The following is a 26,164-nucleotide window of genomic DNA, read 5'->3' on the forward strand; positions in this document are numbered from 1 at the left end:
ATTAACATTTAAAAGTTATTTCTCAAAGATATTTTAGCAACATAACATTATCTATCTTTGAAATAAACATTTTGAAAAAAAGTATTTAGTATCAGACCTACATATATCAAAATGGTGATGAACTGCAGAAAATTTTGCTGCAGAAAATTAATTTATCAGATTTAGTATTATTTTTCTATATATTTTGTTCATAATTACAGCTTATATATCAGACTTTCAATTAAAATCAGTTATTGAAAATTCTAGAGAACTTTTAAAATATGAAAACAGGTTTCCAAATAAACCACCAAACTATTAAATTTTCAATAAAAATGGTTTCAATCTCCATTGTTCTTTAAACACTTGTGTACCCAAAGTCTTAGTTTTTGATAAACTGTAACTTCTTGTTGCAAAAGTTAAATTGTAAAAATGTTTTATACACTTGTAAATTTTAGAATTGTAAAGCTGCATCAGGTAATATGCCAATAATGGCTAATTTTACAGTTACCTTGGAAAATGAAGATAATTAAGGGTTCAATAATCATAGTCTCTAGGAATGTAATTATAATGTATATCAGAAGGGTCAAGCAATATTCCTAGTTCAAGAAAGTTGACCTTAACCTACAAAAACATATTCCTTTGGAAAAAAAACTGGTTTTCTTTAAATACAGCAATATGGACAATATCTCAAACTAGATATTAACTTATTCCTTCACTCATTCATTTTTTTAAACAGATAATTTACTGTGTACCTCTCACATGTTGCACAAAAGTTCTAGGTGCTAGGGAAACACCAGTGAATAAAAACAGACACAGCAGGCATGAGTTAACATTCCAGTAAGAGGGGAAATAGACAGTATATATAAGCAAACCAATAAATAAGTAAATAATGTCAGATATTGATAAATACTGAAGGGAAATATAGGGTGATATGATAGGAAGGTGTGTGTGTTGGAGGAGGTTTGGTCGAGGAAGGTTTATATGGATGTATGACATTTGGGCTGAGACTTGAATATTGAAGACACAGCCCATAAAGAGCCTTGAAAAGAGGAAATTTTTGGCCTATATGAAGGGCAAAAATGAAGCCAGTGTGACAGGTAATAAGTGCAGGGAAGATTTCCTGTCCAGATCTACTATCAATTAGGAAAAAATCACAGAACCAAATAGAAAAACAGCCAACAGACTTGAACAGGTACTTCACAAAAGAGGCAATCTAAATGACCAACAAATATGAAAAGGTCCTCAAACTTAAGAATTGTAAAGGAAATGCAAATTAAACCTACAATGAGATACCACAACACACCAGCAATGCCAGTGTTAGAAAGAATGACAATGCCAAGTGTTGGCAAAGATATAAACAGACTGGAACTCTCATACAGTTGGTTGAGTTGCCAATTAGTATGATCATTGGCAAATTTGCTTTTCATTATCTACTAAAGTTGAACATACTTCTAAGTACATACATACCAAATATCTATATCTAATATCTATATCTATCTCAAGATATGTACGAGAACATTCATACTCAAAACATGTAAACAATTCAAATATTTATAACCTGTAGAACAAAAATGAAATGTGGTATACTCATACAGTGGAATACTACATAGCAAGAAGAATGAACAAACTCTTGAGACACAAAACTTGAGTGAATCTCAGAAACATACTGAATAAAAGAAGCCAGATATAAGAATACACACTACATGATACCATGTACATGTATATACACCTATACATACATATATTTAAAACAAGTGGAACTAATTCGTGGTGTTAAAAGTTAGAATGGCAGTTAGCTTTGGGTCAAGGGGGTGTAGTGATTGAGAGGGGCCATGAGGTAGCTTCTGTGGGGCTGGCAATGCTCTTTTAGGGTCCAGACAACTATGACAGGTAATATGTGAGGAGAAGAGATTCATCCTTCACCTGAATGTCGTTATACAAGTGTAATCACTTTGTAATAATTTTTGAGCTTTTCATCTATAATTTTTGTATATATGGTATAGTTCAACAAAGTATATATTTTAAAAATATATGACAGTATAAAGAATACATTTGAGTAGGGAGACAATGTTTTGGCCCTGGGTAGAAATCAGGCTCTGAAGAAAAATGGACTTATTCCATGCATGTTTCAGAGGTAGAACAGGTAAGACTCATTGTTGTATTGCCTATAGTGAATAAGGGAAAGACAGGGATCAAGATTGACTACTAAGTTTTCAGCTTAAGTAACTAGATCAAAGTTAGTGACATTTATGTTTCCAGAAAGACAGAATGGTTGATTGCATTAGATGTTGTTTAGAATTTCAGTCATGAGGACAGAGAAGTTGCCACTGGATTTAAACATGGAAGTCATTGATGATCTGAGAGCAATGTTAGGTTAGTTAGTGCTGGGGATGAAGTCCTGATTGGAGCATGCCGAACTGTAACTATGATGTAAGGAAATGAAGAAAAAATTTTAGGTAACTCTTTGAGTAGTTGTTTTGCTTTCCTGTGAATGGGGATGAGAGATATGCAAACAGAAGAGAAAGCTTGAAAGCACTGGGGGATCAGAGCAAGTTATGACATGTATATTATGCAGGTGGTTGAGGAGATGGAGCCTGGTATAAAGAAATGAACCTGACTTACCTAATAATTTTGGTGGAAGATTAGGATCCAATACAATTCACCTCATCCTCTACCCCAATACCAGAAAGCTACTTCCTAAGAATCTTCTTTACTGCAAATGGTCAAATTTTTCTATTTTTTAAGTTTTGCTATGTTTGGGGGCAGGGGGGAGTTCCCATTTTCTCTTCGTTTCTTTGCTTTAACAGCATTGAGATATAATTCACATACTACAGAATTCACCCATTGAAAGTATACTATCATTTCTTTTTATGTCCTGGGTTCCGTAATGATGTTCAAGTGTTCATTTGTGTCAGTAACATTCAGCGTAAAACAAAAAAAGGTTTTGGAAACAACCGAGAGATATTTTCCTTCTAAACTTTTATTTCAACAATCAATTTTAATATAAAAAGCATTTATTGTACAGAACAAGATTTCAGAAAAAAAGAAAACCCATTTCCAATTGTTGATATTCAGGAAAGAACTCATAGTAACATTCTGGAACTGCTATTTTTGTTGTTGTTGCTGCAGTTTTTAACTTTAGGAATCTTACCCTCATTCTATATACCTGCTCTTCTGGATATGTGAGGAAATAAATCTTTACCTGTTTAATCCACTATTTGTTGTCTTCCCAATTAGTTGAGGCCAGAAGCATTCCTAGAGAATATAGGCCTAAGGATTAATCTCCAAAATATATAAACAGCTCATGCAGCTCAATATTAAAAATAACAAAAAACCCAATCAAAAAATGGGCAGAAGACCTAAATAGACATTTCTCCAAAGAAGACATACAGATGGCCAAAAGGCACATGAAAAGCTGCTCAACATCAATAGTTATTAGTGAAATGCAAATCAAAACTACAGTGAGGTATCACCTCACACCGGTTAGAATGGGCATCATCAGAAAATCTACAAACAACAAATGCTGGAGAGGGTGTGGAGAAAAGGGAACCCTCTTGCACTGTTGGTGGGAATGTAAATTGATACAGCCACTATGGAGAACAGTATGGAGGTTCCTTAAAACACTAAAAATAGAATTACCATATGGCCCAGCAATCCTACTACTGGGCATATATCCAGAGAAAACCATAATTCAAGAAGACACATGTAGGGGACCTTCAAGATGGCGTAGGAGGTGAGATCCCAGGGAGAGGACTGGGGTTGGCTGCATGAACACAGCCTGAAGGGGGCTAGTGTGCCACAGCTAGCCAGGAGGGAGTCCAGGAAAAACTCTGGACCTGCCTAAGGCAAGAGACCACTGTTTCGGGGTGCAAGAGGAGAGGGGATTCCTCCCCTGTCTGCCCACAGAAGCCAGAGCACTGCCTAAACAAGCTCCAGAGATGGGAGCGAGCGGCAGCTATCAGCTGAGACCCCAGAGACAGGCATGAAACATTAATGCTGCTGCTGCAGCCACCGAGAATCCTGTGTGCAAGCACAGGACACTATCCACAGGCCCCACCCCGGGAGCCTGTGCAACACGCCACTGTCAAGATCCCATGATCCAGGGACAACTTCCCTGAGAGAATACATGGGGTGCCTCAGGCTGTTGCAACGTCAACGCCAGCCTCTGCTGCCACAGACTCGCCCGGCATTCCAATTATAACTACCGTAACCCTCCCTTTGCCCTGGCAGGAATGACCCAGAGCCCCTAATCAGCCGCTGCTTTAAACCCGTCCTGTCCAGGCGGGAACAGAAGCCTGAGGGCAACCTATATGCAGAGGCAGGGCCAAAACCAAAGGTGTACCCCAGGAGCTGTGCGAACAAAGAGAAAGGGAAATTTCTCTGTGCAGCCTCAGGAGCAGCGGATTAAATCCCCACAATAAACCTGAGATATCCTGCATCTGTGGAATACCAGAATAGACAACGAATCAACCCAAAATTGAGATGGTGGATTTGGGGAGCAACTGTACATGCAGGGTTTCCTGTCTGCGACTGACTTGTTTCTGATTTTTATTTTTTTTTTTATTTTTTTTTTTTTTTGCGGTACGCGGGCCTCTCACTGTTGTGGCCTCTCCCGTTGCGGGGCACAGGCTCCGGATGCGCAGGCTCAGCGGCCATGGCTCACGGGCCCAGCCGCTCCGCGGCATATGGGATCCTCCCAGACCGGGGCACGAACCCGTATCCCCTGCATCGGCAGGCGGACTCTCAACCACTGCGCCACCAGGGAGGCCCCTGATTTTTATTTTTATCTTAGTATAGTTTTTACTGCTTGTTGTCACTGGTGAATTTGTTTATCAGTTTGGTTGCTCTCTTTTTTTTAATATATTTTTTAATTAAAAAAATTTTTTTCTCCCTTTTCTTCTGAGCTGTGTGACTTACAGAGTCCTGGTGCTCCGGCCTGCTGTCACACCCGAGCCTCTGAGGTGGGAGAGCCTAGTTCAGAACACTGGACCACCAGAGACCTCCCAGCCCCATGTAATATCAATCAACGAGAGCTCTGCCAGAGATCTCCATCTCAACGCTAAGACCCAGTTCCACACAAGTACCAGCAAGCTCCAGTACTGTACACCCCATGCCAAACAACTAGCAAGACAGGAACACAACTCTATCCATTAGCAGAGAGGCTACCTAAACTCATACTAAGTTCACAGACATCCCAGAACACACCACTGGACGCAGCCCTGTCCACCAGAAAGACAGGATCCAGCCCCACCCACTAGAACACAGGCACCAGTCCCCTCCTCCAGGAAGCCTACACAACCCACTGAACCAACCTTACCCACGGTGGGCAGACACCAAAAACAAAGGGAACGATGAACCTGCAGGCTGCAAAAAGTAGACTCCCAAACACAGTAAGTTAAGCAAAATGGGAAGACAGAGAAATATGCAGCAGATGAAGGAGCAAGGTAAAAACCCACCAGACCAAACAAATGAGGAGGAAATAGGCAGTCTACCTGAAAAAGAATTCAGAGTAATGATAGTAAAGATGATACAAAATCTTGCAAATAGAGAAAATACAAGAAATGTTTAACAAGGACCTCGAAGAACTAAAGTGCAAACAAACAATGATGAACAACACAAAAAATGAAATTAAAAATTCTCTAAAAGAAAACAAAAGCAGAATAACTGAGGCAGAAGAACGGATAAGTGACCTGGAAAATAAAATAGTGGAAATAACTGCCACAGAGCAGAATAAAGAAAAAAAATGAAAAGAATTGAAGACAGTCTCAGAGACTTCTGGGACAACATTAAACGCACCAACATTCGAATTAAGAGTTCCCAGAAGAAGAGTAAAAAAAGGGGTCTGAGAAAATATTTGAGGAGATTATAGTTGAAAACTTCCCTAACATGGGAAAGGAAGTCCAGGAAGCATATAGAGTCCCATACAGGATAAATCCAAGGAGAAACACACCAAGACATATATTAATAAAACTATCAAAAATTAAATATAAACCAAAAATATTAAAAGCAGCAAGGAAAAAACAACAAATAACATACAAGGGAATCCCCATAAGGTTGACAGCTGATCTCTCAGCAGAAACTCTGCAAGCCAGAAAGGAGTGGAAGGATATATTTAAAGAGATGAAAGGGAAAAACCTACAACCAAGATTACTCTACCCAGCAAGGATCTCATTCAGATTCGATGGAGAAATTAAAACCTTTACAGACAAGCAAAAGCTAAGAGAATTCAGCACCGCCAAACCAGCTTTACAACAAATGCTAAAGGAACTTCTCTAGGCAGGAAACACAAGAGAAGGAAAAGACATACAAAAACAAACCCAAAACAATTAAGAAAATGGTAATATGAACAGACATAGTGATAATTACCTTAAACGTAAATGCATTAAATGCTCCAACAAATACTGGCTAAATGGATATAAAAACAAGACCAACATATATGCTGTCTACAAGAGACCCACTTCAGACCTAGGGACAAATACAAACTGAAAGTGAGGGGATGGAAAAAGATATTCCATGCAAATGCAAACCAAAAGAAAGCTGGAGTAGCAATTCTCATATCAGACAAAATAGACTTTAAAATAAAGACTATTAGAAGACACAAAGAAGGACACTACATAATGATCAAGGGATCAATCCAAGAAGAAGATATAACAATTGTAAATATTTATGCACCCAACATAGGAGCACCTCAATACATAAGGCAAATGCTAATAGCCATAAAAAGGGAAATCAACAATAACACAATAATAGTAGGGAACTTTAACACCCCACTTTCACCAATGGACAGTTCATCCAAAATGAAAATAAGAAAACAGAAGTTTAAATGATACATTAAACAAGATGGATTTAATTGATGTTTATAGGGCATTCCATCCAAAAACAACAGAATAATCTTTTTTCTCAAGTGCTCAAGGAACATTCTCCAGGATAGATCATATCTTGCGTCACAAATCAAGCCTTGGTAAATTTTAAAAAATTGAAATTGTATCAAGTTTCTTTTCTGACAGTGCTTTATGACTAGATATCAATTACAGGGAAAAAAATGTAAAAAATACAAACACATGGAGGCTAAATAATATGCTACTAAATAATCAAGAGATCGCTGAAGAAATCAAAGAGGAAATCAAAAATACCCAGAAACAAATGACAGTGAAAACATAATGACCCAAAACCTATGGGATGCAGCAAAAGCAGTTCTAAGAGGGAAGTTTATAGTAATAAAATCCTACCTCAAGAAACAAACGAAATCTCAAATAAACAACCTAACCTAAAGCAATTAGAGAGAGAAGAACAAAAACCCCCCAAAGGAAAGTTAGCAAAGGAAAGAAATCATAAAGATCAAGTAAGAAATAAATGAAAAAGAAATGAAGGAAATGATAGCAAAGATCAATAAAACTAAAAATAAAAGCTGGTTCTTTGAGAAGATAAACAAAATTGATAAACCACTAGCCAGACTCATCAAGAAAAAAAGGGAGAAGACTCAAATCAACAGAATTGGAAAGGAAAAAGGAGAAGTAACAACTGACACTGCAGAAACACAAAGATTCATGAGGGATTACTACAGGAAACTATATTCCAATAAAATGGACAACCTGGAAGAAGGACAAATTCTTAGAAAAGCACAACCTTCCAAGACTGAACCACGAAGAAATAGAAAATATAAAGAGAGTAATCCCAAGCACTGAAATTGAAACTGTGATTAAAAATCTTCCAAAAAACAAAAGCCCAGGACCAGAGGCTTCCCAGGTGAATTCTATCAAACTTTAGAGAAGAGTTAACACGTATACTTCTCAAACGCTTCCAAAATATAGCAGAGGGAGGAACACTCCTAATTTTATTCTACAAGGCCACCACACCTTAATACCAGAAGCAGACAAAGATGTCACAAAAAAAGAAAACTACAGGCCAATATCACTGGTGAACATAGATGCAAAAATACTTAACAAAATACTAGCAAACAGAATCCAATGGGACATTGAAAGGATAATTCACCATGATCAAGTAGGGCTTAGCCCAGAAATGCAAGGATTCTTCAGTATTTGAAAATCAATCAATGTGATAAACCATATTAACAAACTGAAGGATAAAGACCATATGATCATCTCAATAGATGCAGAAAAAGCTTCTGACAAAATTCAACAGCCATTTATGATAAAAACTCTCCAGAAAGTAGGCATAGAGGGAACTTACCTCAACATAATAAGGGCCATATATGACAAACCCACAGCCAACACTGTTCTCAATGGTGAAGAACTGAAACCATTTCCTCTAAAATCAGAAACAAAACAAGGATGCCCATTCTCACCACTGTTATTCAACCTAGTTTTGGAGGTTTTAGCCACAGCAATCAGAGAAGAAAAAGAAATAAAGGGAATCCAAATCGGAAAAGAAGAAGTAAAACTGTCACTGTTTGCAGATGCCATGATACTATACATAGAGAATCCTAAAGATGCTACCAGAAAACTACTACAGCTAATCAATGAATTTCATAAAGCAGCAGGATACAAAAACAATGCACAGAAATCTCTCACATTCCTATACACTAATGATGAAAAATCTGGAAGAGAAATTAAGGACACACTCCCATTTACCACTGCAACAAAAAGAATAAACTACCTACGAATAAACCTACCTAGGGAGAGAAAAACCTGTATGCAGAAAACTATAAGACACTAATGAAAGAAATTAAAGATGATACAAACAGATGGAGAGATATACTATACCCTTAGATTGGAAAACCCAACATTGTGAAAATGACTATACTACCCAAAGCAATCTACAAGTTCAATGCAATCCCTATCAAACTACCAATGGCATTTTTCACAGAACTAGAACAAAAAAAATTCACAATCTGTATGGAAACACAAAAGACCCCGAATAGTCAAAGCAATATTGAGAAAGGAAGACGGAGTTGGAGGAATCAGGCTTCCTGACTTCAGACTATACAACAAAGCTACAGTAATCAAGACAGCATGGTACTGGCACAAAAACAGAAACAGAGATCAATGGAACAGGATAGAAAGCCCAGAGACTAACCCACACACATATGGTCATCTTATCTTTGATAAAGGAGGCAAGAATGTACAATGGAGAAAAGACAGCCTATTCAGTAACTGGTGCTGGGAAAACTGGACAGCTACATGTAAAAGAATGAAATTAGAACACTCCCTAACACATTGAACAAAAATAAACTCTAAATGGATAGAAAACCTAAATGTAAGGCCAGACACTATCAAAGTCTTTGAGGAAAACATATGAAGAACACTCTTTGACATAAATCACAGAAAGATCCTTTTTGACCCACCTCCTAGAGAAATGGAAATAAAAACAAAAAGCAAACAAAAACAATAAGCAAATGGGACCTAATGAAACTTAAAAGCTTTTGCACAGCAAAGGAAACCATAAACAAGACGAAAAGACAATGACATAAATCACAGAAAGATCCTTTTTGACCCACCTCCTAGAGAAATAGAAATAAAAACAAAACTAAACAAATGGGACAGAATGAAACTTAAAAGCTTTGCACAGCAAGGGAAACCATAAACAAGATGAAAAGACAACTCTCAGAATGGGAGAAAATATTTGTAAATGAAGCAACTGACAAAGGATTAATCGTCAAAATATACAAGCAGCTCATGCAGCTCAATATCAAAAAAACAAACAACCCAATCCAAAAATGGGCAGAAGACCTAAATAGACATTTCTCCAAGGAAGATATACAGATTGCCAACAAACACATGAAAGTATGTTCAACATCACTAATCATCAGAGAAATGCAAACCAAAACCACAATGAGGTATCACCCCACACCAGTCAGAATGGCCATCACCAAAAAATCTACAAACCATAAATGCTGGAGAGGATGTGGAGAAAAGGGAACCCTCCTGCACTGTTGGTGGGAATGTAAATTGATACAGCCACTGTGGACAATAGTATGGAGGCGCCTTAAAAAACTAAAAATAGAACTACCATACAACCCAGCAATCCCACTACTGGCCATATACCCTGAGAAAACCATAATTCAAAAAGAGTCAAGTACCACAATGTTCACTGCAGCACTGTTTATAACAGCCAGGACATGGAAGCAACCTAAGTATCCATTGACAGATGAAAGGATAAAGAAGATGTGGCACATATATACAATTGAATATTACTCAGCCATAAAAAGAAACAAAACTGAGTTATTTGTAGTGAGGTGGATGGACCTAGAGTCTGTCATACTGAGTGAAGTAAGTCAGAAAGAGAAAAACAAATACTGTATGCTAACACATATATATGGAATCTAAAAAAAAAAATTTTTTTTTCTGATGAACCTACGGGTAGGGCAGGAATAAAGACGCAGACGTAGAGAATGTTCTTGAGGACATGGAGAGGGGAAAAGGTAAGCTGGGACAAAGTGAAAGAGTAGCACTGACATATATACACTACCAAATGTAAAACAGATAGCTAGGGGGAAGCAGCTGCATAGCACAGGGAGATCAGCTTGGTGCTTTGTGATCACCTGGAGGGGTGGGATAGGGAGGGAAGGAGGGAGACACAAGAGGGAAGGGATATGGGGATATATGTATATGTATAGCTGATTCACTTTGTTATACAGCAGAAACTAACACAACATTGTAAAGCAATTATACTCCAAAAAATATATTTAAAAAAATAAAGATAACCAAGAGAAAAAAAAAAAAAACACATGCACCCCAATTCATTGCAGCACTATTTACAATAACCAGGTCATGGAAGCAACCTAAATGCCCATTGACAGACGAATGGATAAAGAAGATGTGGTACATATATACAATGGAATATCAGCCATAAAAAGGAATGAAACTGGGACATTTGTAGAGACATGGATGGACCTAGAGACTGTCATACACAGTGAAGTAAGTCAGAAAGATTAAAACAAATATCATATATTAACACATATATGTGGAATTTAGAAAAATGGTACATATGAACCGGTATGCAAGGCAGAAATAGAGACACAGGTGTAGGGAGCAAACATGGACACCAAGGTGGGAAAGCAGGGGGTTGGTGGTGGGGGGGTGAATTGGGAGATTGGGATTGACATATAGATGCTAATATGTATAAAACAGATAACTAATAAGAACCTGCTATATAAAAAATAAATTAATTTAGTTTAATTTAAAAACAAAGGAATAGAGCCTTAGTCGTCGAGGTCTTGAATCTGAGCTGCTGATTCTTGGAGGATATTATGTAGTCATGCCTATTGGTACCACTACAAATTCAGAGACTTCAACCTCAGATGAGCCCTCAGCACATCTTTAAGTCTATCCTTTTTATGTATTCTCTTTTTCCTCTTGCAATTCTTCAGTGATTATTCTAAACCTTTTAAAATCTCAGACCATTCTCCCCATTCTCAAAAGATAAACTTTCCTCCTACATTACAAGGATTATCTCTGTCACTTCCCACCTCAATACCTAAAAGCTTATCTAAAACTGTTCTCTCACTTGCTTGCTGCTGTTTCAGACCTCAATTCTATTTTCTTTGTTCTAAAATACTTCTTGAGGGTTTGCTATGAGCCAGACAATGCTAAAGGAAAGACAAAATTCCTCTCCTCAAGTAACATTAAGCGCTATTAAGAGACCAATGCAGAATGATTTGGAAGTGTATGGGGCACACCTGAGACTTCCAGGTAGGGGTTGTGTCAGGCTACTGAGAAGAGGTGATGTCTAAGCCCATCTGAAAAATTACTAAGAGTCAATGCCCCTACCGTGTGCCCCCAGCAATCTCTACCCCCTCTCCACACCGTTCAACACACTGTATTGTAGTTTATTTAATGAGGTCCTCTACAAGACAAGGAAAATCCACTGGCAAATCAATCTATCTTGTTAACCACTGTATCCCTAGCACTTAAAAGAATACTTGCCAAAGAGAAGCACTGAGTGAATATTTATATTATGAAATAATGAAAATAATATGAACTTCAGCATTAAGGCTGTCCTAGATAGTACCGATATTCAAATTATTTAAAAACTAGTATGGCTGTTTGTATATCAGTTGAATATCAATCGTAGCTCTGGATTTAAATTTTGGCTCCATTTCCTATGAGATTTTTAAATTAAGGCAAATCAGTTAAATAATCTATCATTTTATCATCTGTACATGTTGATGGTAATAATATTATAATTCATAGGATGGTTTTAATGATGAAATGAAAAAGCATATAAAAAACCCCATTTCAGTGCTGGTACACTAAATACATATAATAAATATTTGACTTCCTTTCTAGACTGCTTTTTTTTTTTTTTTTTTTTTTTTTGCGGTACACGGGCCTCTCATTGTTGTGGCCTCTCCCGTTGCAGAGCACAGGCTCCAGATGCACAGGCTCAGCGGCCATGGCTCAAGGGCCCACCCGCTCCGCAGCCTGTGGGATCTTCCCGGACCGGGGCATGAACCTGTGTCCCCTGCATCGGCAGGCGGACTCTCAACCACTGCGCCACCAGGGAAGCCCTAGACTGCTTTTAAATGAGTTGTATTTATAGTTAGATAAGAAAATTAAAATATGCAGAAACCAATGCAGAATGAGAGCACTCTATTTTGTCTTTCCTTCATGATTTTTCTCAAGTGCTCAACTTAACAAATGGTTAGGTAGTTTGTTTCTAAACTTAAAATGCATTTATCCTTAATCTTCTCTATAATGTAAATTTAAAATTTGCTGTTCATTCATACCTAATTAACCAATTTGTGCCTGTATGTCAACCTTAGATTATATTTAACAATTCAACAGGAATTTAAGAGCCTATTAGCTGTGCAAAGTTGTAATTTATCTTTATCATTCAGGGACTACTTTATGCAGACACTGCTGGGTAGCTTCTAGCTCAATAAATGCTCCAAGATGCCTAATATTTTCTTTTTTTGTTTTAATAATGAGTATAACTGATGGATTTCATCCAAAATAAGAAATCAAAGTATTGATAAAATGGAAAGAAAGTTTACTGGCATATTTAAAGGATGGTATCTTTTGCAGCTTTAAATTGTTTCCAGGAAAAAGTTAACAAATAAGTAGAAATCTGATAAACTGTGCTAAATGCCAACTTTAAACCTTAGTAATCAGTTTATATGCTTTATGTCTATATTGGATGGCTGCAAGAATCCCAGTATTTTCTATTACTCACTATATTGAGACTTGTGAGAATAAAACAACAGATCGAACAAGAATAATTAAGTTCTTCAGGCTGGCTACCAAATGCAATACTGCTATAAAAAGATTAGAATTATATCAGTAGGTTGAACAAGGAGAGTATTAATTTCAGAGCAGCTTAGTTATTTCTCCCTACATGTGCCCATTCTCAATTGACCTTTATCTAAGTTATATTGTCATGTAAGTCACACAGCTGATTTGCTTAAAGGTAAAATTTCTTCCACTAATATTGCAGAAGAAGAGTCTTCAATTAAGTTGATCATGTCCTTTAAATCACAAGACATGGAAACAGAATCTCAAGCTAATTTAATTAGAGAATTTAAACTTGCCATTCAAAATAATTTATATATTATATTATTTATATATTGTCAGTTATTTTCCTCATTTCAGAAATGTGGCATAATTCTAATTTAAAAAGAGTGATAACTTTTTTACTCTGGATTCTAGTAACTATATAATTAATGTTTCAAAAGTCACTACACAAATGTTAAGAAAAGGAATCTATCAATAAAAAGTTTTAAAATGAGAATGTGAAAATGGAATTAACTTAAATTGCATAATGCAAAACTAAGAGTATGCTTCTTCTACATCTAAAATTGCAAAGTAAGCATAACACACTGAGAACAGGAATAAGTTGGAATTCCTACCCTGGAAAGAAACAAACTAAAGGCTTTTCCCACTTTGTCTAATTTTCTTTTCAATTCCTTTGGAGAGGGTTCTCTCCGCTTTTGTTCTGACAGGAGAGTCTGGACGGCTTGTCTTTGTGCATGAGATGGGGAAGACAAAAAAGCAAATTAGTTTCATGAAAGACTTCCAAAAATGTCATATCCATCCTCCATCTTTCATTTAGGGCCTTCAGGGCCTCATCATGATCTTTCTGGGAGGGTTGATTCCTATCTCCTCTGTGGACTCTTCTCCAGTATATTCTGTGCTAAAGCTTCCTGGGTTCCACTTCATTTCCTGAGAGGTTCATACCTGGTTTCTCTCAGAATATTTGTTGAAATCCTTTGTCCTCTGATGACTCCCCACCTCTTTCTTTTTCTGTTATGTGTATATGTATTTTACTCTTTAACTCCAATCTTAATGGAAGGAAAAGATGTAAATCAGTCTGTAATCTCAAACAGATCTCAACAATTTGCTTTCTTAACAACATATTGTGAACATTTCCTCATATCATTAAATGTCTACACTATTTAAGCATAGGCATTATTTTAGTTTTGAAGATAAAATTATATTAAAAAAATTGTTTTAATGTTTATTTGTCTGCGTTGGGTCTTAGTTGTGGCATGCAGGATCTTTCATTGTGGCGTGTGGGCTCTCTAGTTGTGGCGTGCAGGCTCCAGAGCGTGCGGGCTCAGTAGTTGCGGCATGCGGGCTCTAGAGCACACAGGCTTAGTTGCCCTGAGGCATGTGGGATCTTAGTTCCCCGACCAGGGATTGAAGCCGTGTCCCCTGCATTGGAAGGCAGATTCTTAACCCCTGGATCACCAGGGAAGTCCCTAAAATTATATTCTTTATTTACTTTTGGAATTTTGAATTTAGATAATTCTAATGAAATTCAGAGTAAAGATCACACAGTATTTGTCCAATATTGGAGTCACTAGATAATGATTTTTTTAACATTTTATTAGTGATTGATTTAGAGACCTTTAGTTACCTATTTTTTTTTGTTGCCTATGCTTTTGGTGTCACATCCAAGAAATTGCCAAATCTAATGTCATGAAGCCCTCCCGCTATTTTTCTTCTAAGTGTGTCATAGTTTTAGTTGTTACATTTAGGTCTTTGATCCATTTTGATTTAATTTTTCCAGTGTGAGGTAAGGGTCAAACTTCATTGTTTTGCATATGAATATTCAGTTTTCCCAACCACATTTCCCCATGGGATGGTCTTGGCAAATCTGTTAAAAATCATATATGTGAGGATCTTTTTGTGCTCTCCATTCTATTCCATTGGTCTATATGTATGTCTTTACACCAGTACCACGTTTTGATTCTGCAGCTTTGTAATATGTTTTGAGGTCAGCAAATGGGAAGCCTCCAGCTTTGTTCTTCTTTCTCAAGATTGTTTTGACTATTTAAGTTCCTTTGAGATTCCATATTAATTTTAAGATGAATATTTTCCATTTTGGTTTTATTTCTGATAATAGCCATCCTAATGAGTGTGAGGCTAATAATTTTATTCAATCATCTATTTCCTTAATGTATTTTTTTAAATTCTATGAGTTAGTGAGGGAAACCTGTTAAAATCTTCCAGTATTGTGGGCATGTCTCCTAGTTCTGTCTAGTTTTGCTTCATATGTTCTGAAGCTGATATCCATTATCTGAAGATATAGGATCCTCTTTCAAATGTGATATCATTTTAGGACAAGTAAGAAGTAGAGCCATAATTCTCACACTAATGTTGAAAATTTTTTCTGGAGTTCCCCAATTCTCTGAGAATTTTTAAATTTAGAAAAGATGTCAAATGATAATCTAAGAAAGTAAATATTCTAAAATCATAATCAGGGTTAACTGAATGAAAACTTATAAAGGAGTAAAGATATCCAATTTCAATGTCTGAGCTGGCAGTGTCTCTAGAAGCTGGTGGTAAAATAGGCTAGGCTAGATAAAGAATAGACTTTTATTTTTTATTTTTTTGTTTGTTTTTGTTTTTGTTTTTGTTTGCGATACACGGGCCTCTCACTGTTGTGGCCTCTCCCGTTGCGGAGCACAGGCTCCGGAAGCGCAGGCTCAGCGGCCATGGCTCACGGGCCCAGCCACTCCGCGGCATGTGGGATCCTCCCGGACCGGGGCACGAACCCACGTCCCCTGCATCAGCAGGCAGACTCTCAACCACTGCGCCACCAGGGAAGCCCAAGAATAGACTTTTAAAACAAGCTAAGGAGTCATTCCAGGAGTTTAAGAGGAGAAACGTAATGGTAAGATTTACATTTTTAAAAGACCATTTAGCTATCAATATAAAGAATGACTTGGAAACTAAAAAACAAAAAGTTAGAACTAATTAAAGGAAACTATTATAATAGATGGATAGGAAAATGTGGCATAGTAGAGACTATGAAAAAGATCCAAAAGATTAGCTAAACGGTAAAATCTACAAAATCAGGTGAACAGACTGGCTATGGGATGAGAGGGAGGGGGTTATTAAAGCCAAAAGGGAATGATATAAAATGACTGTCAAGAGAAAATGATTAACAAAATATAAGTGAATTTTTAAAAAAACACACATCTTTTTGCTTTTGGAGTTTTAAGAATCAACTGACTATTCATAGACAACTGAAAAACCTACAGTTGGAAATTATGTCTGTAATTTTGCAACTGTTACAAAGTCAATGATTTCACTTTTATATCATGTGAGCTGTGAAATGGGTTTGAAAATTTTCCCTCTCTTTTGCTACATAGTCTACTTGAAAAATCTAATTTAATTTCTTTCTATAGATCTTACTGAAGTTTAATGCCATCCTTTCATTGTTGTTTATTTGGTAGCTTTATAAAAATGTCTTTCCTCTGAAAATCTGACTTTATCTTCTTGGTTTTTATAGTGTATATATGACAGTCACAAAATAGAATTATTTCTTCCTCTCTTCCCATTTTAAACAGAGGAAAAAGTTTATTTTCTTCATAGGCATATATAGAAACTGTCATAAAAAAAAATTAATGGGAAGTAATTTCTCATCATGTTAAATTTCACATAGGTCTTGTCTATGTGACTGATTTCTCTGTGATAGATTTTACTTCTTTATACCTTAAAAAGCTGTTTTGCCTGTTTCATCTCAGTGCCTAAAACAATGACACATGGTAAGTTCTGAATGAATTTTGTTAAGTATTGAATAAACTAATTCATATCTCAGATAGTAAAAGTGTAAGTATCAAGCCTCAGAGAAGGGTTGCTCTTACTTCATTTAGTAAGAAGTGTAGAATTCCCCTTACTGGATCTTTTTTCCTTCTCTGTACAATCTTCCAACACTATCTTGGGGTCTCTGCTGCTGGTCTTCTGTTAGCTCTTCTCATATTTCTTCTCCCACTCCTTACATCAAAGGCTTTCTAAGACTATTAAATTTTTCTTCACCTACATATGTTTCCAAAAGAAAGTCACTGCATTTAGTTTCTATGCATAAAGTTATGACATTCATGTTTATTTTTCTAAAAATGAAAGCTGTCAGGGGCTTCCCTGGTGGTGCAGTGGTTGAGAGTCCACCTGCCGATGCAGGGGACACGGGTTCGTGCCCCGGTCCGGGAAGATCCCACATGCCACGGAGCAGCTAGGCCCGTGAGCCATGGCCGCTGAGCCTGCGCGTCCAGAGCCTGTGCTCTGCAATGGGAGAGGCCACAACAGTGAGAGGCCCGTGTACAGCAAAAAAAAAAAAAAGAAAGCTGTCAGAAGCTAATTCCTACTGACTGCAAACATTTCAAGTCAAAAAGTTATTATGAAGCACAGATTACCTGTCCAGGACAAGGTTAGCTGCTAGAGACAGTAGGATATATCCCTTTTATAAATGGAATGTAAATGCCATAGTAATTTGATATCTACTATCAACCCATCCATTTGAAAAGCACATGAACAAGATCTCCTTCCACAGTTAGGAAACTGATATTATTCCTTTTCTCCTTGAATTCATATTATCTCACTTCCCCCACACAAGCTTATCGCAACATAACTTTAGTGCTTGAAAATACTTTAAATTGATCATATTTCTCTACACAAGAGTATATTTTAAAATTCCTGAGAACATAAATTTTAAAAACTGTCATCAGTATTGTGTTATCATTAATTTACTAGAGCACTACTGATCAAATGAGAAACTCAATACAGATTATGATCATTATAAAATATTGTAAGTCAGTTTTATTGGAAATGCATCTCATACAGAAATGGATAGCACCTTCTCCCCCCATTTAGGTCATGTATCAGAATGAATATTATTTGCTGTTAGAAAGAAACAGGGTTCAAGCTGATCCTATTCTTATATTTTGTGTTCTTCCATTCCAAATATTTGGGAGCAGAAGTATTTCTGGTTATATCAATAATCATTCTTCTGAACTACTAAGTTATGTACCAAAAATCACATGGGGTATGTCATAAATTTTTTTTTTTTTTTTTTTTTTTTGCGGTAGGCGGGCCTCTCACTGTTGTGGCCTCTCCCATTGCGGAGCACAGGCTCCGGACGCGCAGGCTCAGCGGCCATGGCTCACGGGCCCAGCCGCTCCGCGGCATGTGGGATTTTCCCGGATCGGGGCACGAACCTGTATCCCCTGCATCGGCAGGCGGACTCTCAACCACTGCGCCACCAGGGAAGCCCCCATAAAATTATTTTTAATGATCAGCTGACAACTCAATTGAGTTCTTCTGAAGCATTTTCAAAAGCCATTGGAAATTACTACTCTTGTGAAACAATTAGCTACCCAGTTATTAGAATCATTTACTTTCTAACAAGACTTAGGTCAGATTAAAGGTATTGCTTTAATTGTAGAGCGGGAGAGGGACAAGTACAAAAGAGGAAAGGGGAAAGCTGCCCTGGTTTAGGCACACTCTGAGGCAGATCAATTTTAGGAAAGAAACATGCAAGTAAACAGCATGAAAATTAATACCCTTAAACTATCATTTACATAACCCCCTGGAAAGCCTTCATGTACTTTCCAAGGTTAAGGGTTAGGGATCCATGACGTCCAGTTTGCCTGCTGCTTCAGGCATATTCACAGATTCAGATACACATAGTGTAACAGAAATCATGAACTTTGATTCTGCAATTCATGACATTCTGTGTGTGTATGTGTTTTGGTTGGGGGGGTAGCGGTATGAGCAATGAGGTATGGGAGGAAAGAAGGAAAACAGACTATGTAGGCTCACATAGCAGATTTTTCATTATTGGTAGTAATTTTGAATCTGTTTTGTATCTCTGCCACTGAAACCATTCCCTTACCCTAAGGCTTTTAACCTGGACATGCGATAGGTGGGGGAGAAGAGAGGAAGAATGCTTTTAAGACATTAATGGATGAAATGACATTGAAGCTGATTTTAATATGAAAAGTGACATTGCTATTTCAACTTAAAGGTTTTTTTTTTTTTTGCAGTACGTGGGCCTCTCACTGCTGTGGCCTCTCCCATTGCAGAGCACAGGCTCCGGACGCACAGGCTCAGCTGCCATGGCTCACGGGCCCAGCCGCTCCGCGGCATGTGGGATCTTCCTGGACCGGGACACGAACCCGTGTCCCCCGCACCGGCAGGCGGACTCCCAACCACTGCGCCACCAGGGAAGCCCTCAACTTAAAGGTTTTGACATCTTAATTCTGTTCTGCTGACACTGCAGAGCCACACATACACCGTACTCACAGAACACAGGGCAGAGACACAGAAAACATGATCCCTAGGATGGTATGATTTAATCAAATTAAACTAATATAAAATTTAAATCACTAACCCAAAATTCGCTTTACAAATTTTCCTCAAAAGGTGTATTCTCTTTCCTCTAACAGTAAATATTCGTCACAACCTGGAAATATATAGCTCCCATTAAAAAAACAAAACACAACAGCACTTTTTTTCATTGTTTTAACATAGTGCCTAATTAAACAAAAAATAAAATTTGAAGCAGCTCTAAAGATGCACAGTTGCCTAAAAACAGGAGAAGGAGGCTGAGCCACAGTCAAGAGTTGTGCCAGGGCCATATTCTTTGTTCAGATATTGCTTGGAAATCCAACCTACCCCAGGGAAAAAGGGAACCTCACTGAAACCAGTCCTCACTCTATCCTTCAGGAGCAGCTCCTGATGGAAAATATCAGGACCTTGGTGAGAGGATGGGAGAAGGTGGGACAAGGTGGGGGAAAATCTCTTTTGTTCCCTATTTTTTTGTTTACTACAACCTGTAAAACAGGACCTTTAAAAAAGTGCCTTGTGTCAAGTATATGTTTATAAAGACCTGAATCGTTTTGAAAATTTCAGACTGCATTTGTAGTTACAGAAGATGTAATAATGATTTAAAAAAAAACTGTCCCAAACCTGGCCGGTACAGATGTTTTTTTGGATGACTGTAATTCACAACTCCTTTCTTGCGGTGAAATGACCATTCCTGAAAAAAAAAAGCCTAAGCAACCTTCCAAAAAACTTTAATAGAATTAAGATTTGCTCTGGAAAACCATCCACTCACCTAAGCAGTTGACTATTAGTTAAGAGTCTAATGACCCCCAAATTCCCTTCTTTCTGTTATCTACTTTAATGATAATTATCTAACCATTTTCTTTTCCCATAAAATGTCCCTACCAAGACTGCATCTTTTATTTGACTTATCGGAGGTCTTTTTCCTTACAGCAAGATTGTAATAAAACTTCAACTTCTGCCTATAACAAAGCATAAGTGTGGCAAGTTTTCTTTAATAATTTATTTGCTAAAATTAATTAAAGCGGATGCATAAGTGGATAGAAAGTGACCATTTCAGCTCAATTTAACAAATATCTGGATTACATTTTGTCATAACCTACCGGGGGTACCACTCTCCCCGCCCCCATTCCCTGGCAAAAAAAATTAGGATGTTTTACTTGACTAAATGGATAGGCTTATGCATTCTGAACAAGCAAATAGTATTGTTAATAAGACCCACTTTTTTCCATTATTATATAGGGAAGTGTGTATTTTAAAACAAAAACATACTGATCACATATAGTAAAATACTGAGCTAAGTCATCTTACTCAGAGAGAAAAGATAAAATGAATTTCCCTTCTTTTTCAACAAGTCTCAAATTATTCTAAATTATTGAGTAAAGATTCAACATTTCTAGATCTACAAATCAGAAACCAGATTATCATTTTATTTTTGATGATTTGGGGGTGCCTCAACCGATTTTGTTAGCATTCTTCAAAAACTAGGCAAAATATACCTCTTGGTGGTTTGCTTTTATTCTGTAAAGCACATTACCGAGCCAATCGAAAAAGGATTCTTGTCCAAAATATTAAACACTGCTCTTATGTCCCAGCCTGATAAACTGAATGGATCTTTCTAAATGATTACATTAATACAGATTTTAAAATATTTTTAAATGTCATGTTAACTTTAAGTTGTGCTCTTTGTTCATAACAGCTGTGAATTTTCACTTAAATCTAAAGCAAAGAGAGGCTTAACAACAACAAAAAATATTTTAAAGTAAACCCTAGAGCCGAATCCATCCTTGATGAGCTGACTGTTGGTTGATGAATTAGAACTGCGATGCGGGGCTTCCCTGGTGGCACAGTGGTTAAGAATCCACCTGCCAATGCAGGGGACACGGGTTCAAGCCCTGGTCCGGGAAGATCCCATATGCCGCGGAACAACTAAGCCTGGGCACCACAGCTACTGAGCCTGCACTCTAGAGCCCAAGAGCCACAGCTACTGAGCCTGAGTGCCACAACTACTGAAGCCCACGCACCTAGAGCCCGTGCTCCGCAACAAGAGAAGCCACCGGAATGAGAAGCCCGCCCACCGCAACGATGAGTTGCCCCAGAACGCCGCAACTAGAGAAAGCCCGGATGCAACAACGAAGACACAACGCAGCCAAAAATAAATAAATATTTTTTTAAAAAAACCGCGATGCAGAAACATCTTCCACAGAACACTGACTCCAACGATATTTAAGTCCTTAGTCGAAAGCGCTGGGGAGGAGTATCACTGCTGCTAACTGGCAGTCAGTAAGGATAAATGCCCTTCATTCGTTTAATCAAAAATAGGCCTACAGCTGGAGGGGTTCCGTCTGCCTGAGACCTCCAAGGACGGCCCCCAACTCAACTACTCGTGACCCCACAGCTCAGACCTGTCCATCCTCTACCTGGCGCAGCCGGGTACACCCCCCGAAGTCAACAGCTTCCACAATGTTAACAAGAGCTGTGTGCCGAATAACTAGGGGACCCGGAGCAACGCCCCGAAACTAGTCGGGTTGTTAACGGCTCCCCGCAGGCGCGAATCGTCACGGGTCCCCAGTTCCCGGCCACGGCGAGCGCTACTAAGCGGAGCCAACACGCGCTACAACGTTCGGGGACCCCCAAGCGGACACTGAGGGAAAAAGACGGCGCTGTAGGAGGCCAGCGACTCAACCTCCGCCAAGTTGGATAACGTCTTACCACACTGCGCCACCGCCTCCGCCGTTGCCGGGGCCCCGCCCGTCCAGTCGCGGGAGCTCACTATACACGTAGTACGCCGCGCCCTCCTTTTCTGCGCACCTTTCCCCCACCCAGCCCCAGCACTGGCTTGGCGAACGCCCTCCCATCTCCCTCCGGCCTGACTTCCGGTTTGCTTTCGCGGCCCAGGCGCCGAGCCGCGGATTACTGGAGGCCCCGTTTCCGGTCGTGAGCCGGGTGCCCTCCTGGCCAGCCCCGTCGCTGCGCTCCCCCTGCGCGGCGCCGGGCTAGGGCGGGCGCTGACGGGGCCGGGTAACCGGCCTTCTCCGGCGGCGGCTCGGCCCTCCTTCCAGAGCCTCCCGGGCCGTAGCCAACTGGCTGGCCGCGCCGGCCCTGGCGCCACCGAGGCGGGAGAAATGGGAGTTCCTCCGCGGCGTTCCCGGAGCGGCTGCCTTTGCCGGGGAAGCGGAGCTGTCTTTGAGGAAACAGGAAGCCCGCGGTGACCCCTAGCGACCCGGTTTGTTTTCGGTCCGTTTCCAAACGCTGGGGAATCGAAACTCGGCGGCCCTTGGGGCGGCCCCACGGAGCCTGTGTTCGGGGTGAGTGACGCTCTTTGGCCGGCCCGGGGGCGGGGGCGGTGCCGGGACCACCCTCTGCTCCCGTCGCCGGTGCGGAGAGACGCGTCATTTCTCCAAACCTTGGACCAGGGAGCGGCCCGCCCGGCATCCTCGACCGCGTCTACTCCCGCGAGCCGGGTCGGGCCCCGGTTGGTCCTCGGTTCTCCCTAGTGCTTGTTTTCTTACCGTGCTCTGGTTTACCGGGGCGCCTGCAGTTTTATTTAATTCATTGGGGCTGCGTTTAAATCGGAAACCAAAGAGGGGCGTATGGTTAGGACGATCCTGCTTGGGGCGATGTAAATCGACCCCTTTACATCACCGAGGGCTAACAGTAATGTTAGGTTTTTTCAGGATGGTTTTCCATCATTGTTGAGTGGCTACTACATGCCAGGTAGGCTGAGTCCCTCGTCCCTACAAACAAGGAACTCAGATACTCAGAAGTGAGAGAAAATACAGAAACTGTAATACAGATGAAAACAAATTGCTCCAGGATATATTGGAGATATGCTGAGATGATCAAAGACAACCTACTAGGATTGAAATTGATCCTTGTCTCTTAAACATAGAAGACTCTTGCTTTTTTACCTTTAGAGCTTTAAATTTGATTGAACAAGATCTCAAGACATGGTTTACATTACAGTTATCTAAACTTACCGTGTCTAATTTACCAACCTGTTGTGATCACTCCTTACATCGTCTGTCAGTTAGGAATGGTACATCCTTCACAGGGTTGTTAAATTTTAATGCTATGTTTTTCTAAGATGGAAAGTTGTACACAAATGTAAGGTTTTTTTTTTTTAATGTACTTGTCTTTTGGCACTGATTTTTATTCTTAGATTTTTTGCCAGCCTTGGTGAGTTTACCAGGAAGTTTTTTTTTGTTTTGTTTTGTTTTTTTTAGATGTTGGGGGTAGGAGTTTATTAATTAATTAGTTTATTTTTGCTATGTTGTGTCTTCGTTTCTGTGCGAGGGCTTTCTCTAGTTGTGGCAAGCCGGGGCCACTCTTCATCGCCGTGTGCGGGCCTCTCACTATCATGGCCTCTCTTGTTGTGGAGCACAGGCTCCAGACGCGCAGGCTCAGTAGTTGTGGCTCACGGGCCTAGTTGCTCCGCGGCATGTGGGATCCTCGCAGACCAGGGCTCGAACCCGTGTCCCCTGCATTAGCAGGCAGATTCTCAACCACTGCGCCACCAGGGAAGCCCCAAATGTAAGGTTTTAATGTTAAAGAGACATTGTAGTGAAATGGGAAATGCACTGGATTAAGTCAGAACATTAACTCAGAATCTGAGTGCTGAATTTACCACTCACTTGACGCTGGCTAAGAAACCAAAACTCTTCTTCATTTTCCCTATCTCTAAAATGGGAATAATCTTTCTCTCCAAGGCACCAAAGCATAGTTTCCAAGAGTTTGCAGCTATAGAGTCAGCTAGCCATTTTTTCATTACTGGCTCCCACTGTTTTAATTGCTCCATCTGTGATATAAGGAAATTCTTGCTCACCTCGTAGGTCTTATGTATATCTAATGAATTGTTATGGAGAACAAATGAGCTAGTTCCCCTAAAAGTCAAAGCACACTACCTGACATGCCAACACAAAGCATTGTCATGATTATTAAATAAGATGATGTGATGAAGTACTTCATAATCCTTGAAGTAATGAAACCAGTGTAATTTAATTTTTTTCTTTCTTTTGGTACCTATATTTTGGATTAAAATACAGTTGTCATATCACTATTAGAGAATAATTAACACTAATACTAGTAACATTTAGTGTGTGAAGATGCTCAGTTGCATTGAGATGTATTATTTATGAAAGGAATGAAAAGAAGTAGACTGCTTTTCATACCTGTGCTAACCCAGAAAGAGTCTTATGATTCCGTGGCCATACAAACTGATTTCTGGACTAAGGCAGTTAGTGAGATAGCTCGATGAGGGTTATAAAAATGAAAATGGGGTTTTTCATACTGTATATCTGGTGCTGAGTACATTTTGGGGCACTCACTGAATTATAGGGCATTAGAGTGCTGAGGTACATAGTATCTTGAAAAAAGGCACTTGATGATCCCTTCTTTATAAACCAGTTAGCTCATTCCTGCCCTTAATTATTTCATTTTAAAAAGGGAAAGAGAAGTAGGTGTTGATTTCCCTCTGTAAGACTTAATCCTTATTCCATAGAAGTGGGTACAGGGATAGTCTGGCTTTTGAGGGGTAGAAAGATGATGAAAATTCTGGATAAGATTCAATTCAGGAGGCAATGTAAAGTCGAGGAAAGAGCCTATTAAATAGGCCTGATTCAGACCCTAGCTCTGTCACATACTGCCAGTGTGAGTATAGACAAATTTGCCTCACTTCCTTGAGCCTCTGTTTGCTCATCTGTGGTGACAATACCTTTCTAGTCAAGTTTGGTGTTGACATAATATGTGTACTATATCTTTTACTCAGTTCCTGGTAAAAGTGAATTCCCTTCTATCTGTTGAGGTTGCCATACTGTATTCACATTAAAAGTTTGCCTTCACAATATAGGAAGGGCAGCATCTCAGTGATGTAGTTCAACCCTGGCGTTTTATTAGTGGGAACACTTAGATCTGGAGAGGTAAACTAATCAATAATAAAGGTGGCAGATCTTAGACTAGAGTCTGGGTTTTGGAATCTCAAGCCATTGTTCTTTCTACCACTGAGTTCTGCCTTGTCCAGATTCTTCTTGGGAAAATAAGAATCAATTTTGTGTTGCCTCTCAGAATGTGGTGTCAAAAGCATACATTTGGAAGATGGCTTATCTGGGTTCACATTCTCACCTTTGCTGCTGATTCTTTATGTAGGTGTAGGTAAGGTCTTTTAATTTTTCTAAGATTTGTTTATAAATTAGGAAAATAATACCTACCTGAGAAGTAGGAAAATGCATGCTGTCCAGAAGAAATTTTTCTCTACCTTAATATTACTGGAGCCAACCTGAGGATTATAATCCAGGAGACAGTCTTTAAGAATGCTCTAAGGACTGTTCCGCCCCTTAGAGGTCAAAGCATAGTTATATATAAGTTTTTGAGACAAAGGATTATACGTCAAGTGACATATTTTGACAGTTTACACAATCCAGATCTAAATGTACAAAGTGAGTAATGAGTCATGTGGGTCATTGTGGCCTCTTACGAGATTAAGAAGGAGGTTATCTCCTAAGGAGGTCTGGTTAATGCAGATGCATAACACACACCAAAGGAAAGGGAGGAGGCCCAAAAGGGTAGAGAAAAATTTTATGTTTAAATTTTTCTTGTCTTCTATAAAATATGAATTTTATCTCATCAGTTCCCCCTTTTGATCTTTAATCTTTTGATAG

The 26,164-nt window shown here is 39.0% G+C and overlaps 2 protein-coding genes across 3 annotated transcripts in view; one reads left to right on the top strand and one right to left on the bottom strand.

Annotated features, from left to right (window-relative positions):
• The window catches only part of ZCWPW2 (zinc finger CW-type and PWWP domain containing 2), a 152,497-nt gene extending 130,200 nt beyond the window's left edge, over window positions 1-22,297 (bottom strand). For both annotated transcript variants that reach the window (XM_081245815.1, XM_081245818.1), the window contains exon 1: window positions 22,221-22,297. The gene's annotated coding sequence lies outside the window, so the exon portion shown is untranslated. The remainder of the gene's footprint in view (window positions 1-22,220) is intronic.
• A 412-nt stretch (window positions 22,298-22,709) lies between these two features.
• The window catches only part of AZI2 (5-azacytidine induced 2), a 33,789-nt gene continuing 30,334 nt past the window's right edge, over window positions 22,710-26,164 (top strand). The window contains exon 1 of the mRNA XM_081245823.1: window positions 22,710-22,816. The gene's annotated coding sequence lies outside the window, so the exon portion shown is untranslated. The remainder of the gene's footprint in view (window positions 22,817-26,164) is intronic.

Source organism: Mesoplodon bidens (genome assembly GCF_964165515.1).
Source record: "Mesoplodon bidens genome assembly, chromosome: 10".
Taxonomy (NCBI): Eukaryota; Metazoa; Chordata; class Mammalia; order Artiodactyla; family Ziphiidae; genus Mesoplodon; species Mesoplodon bidens.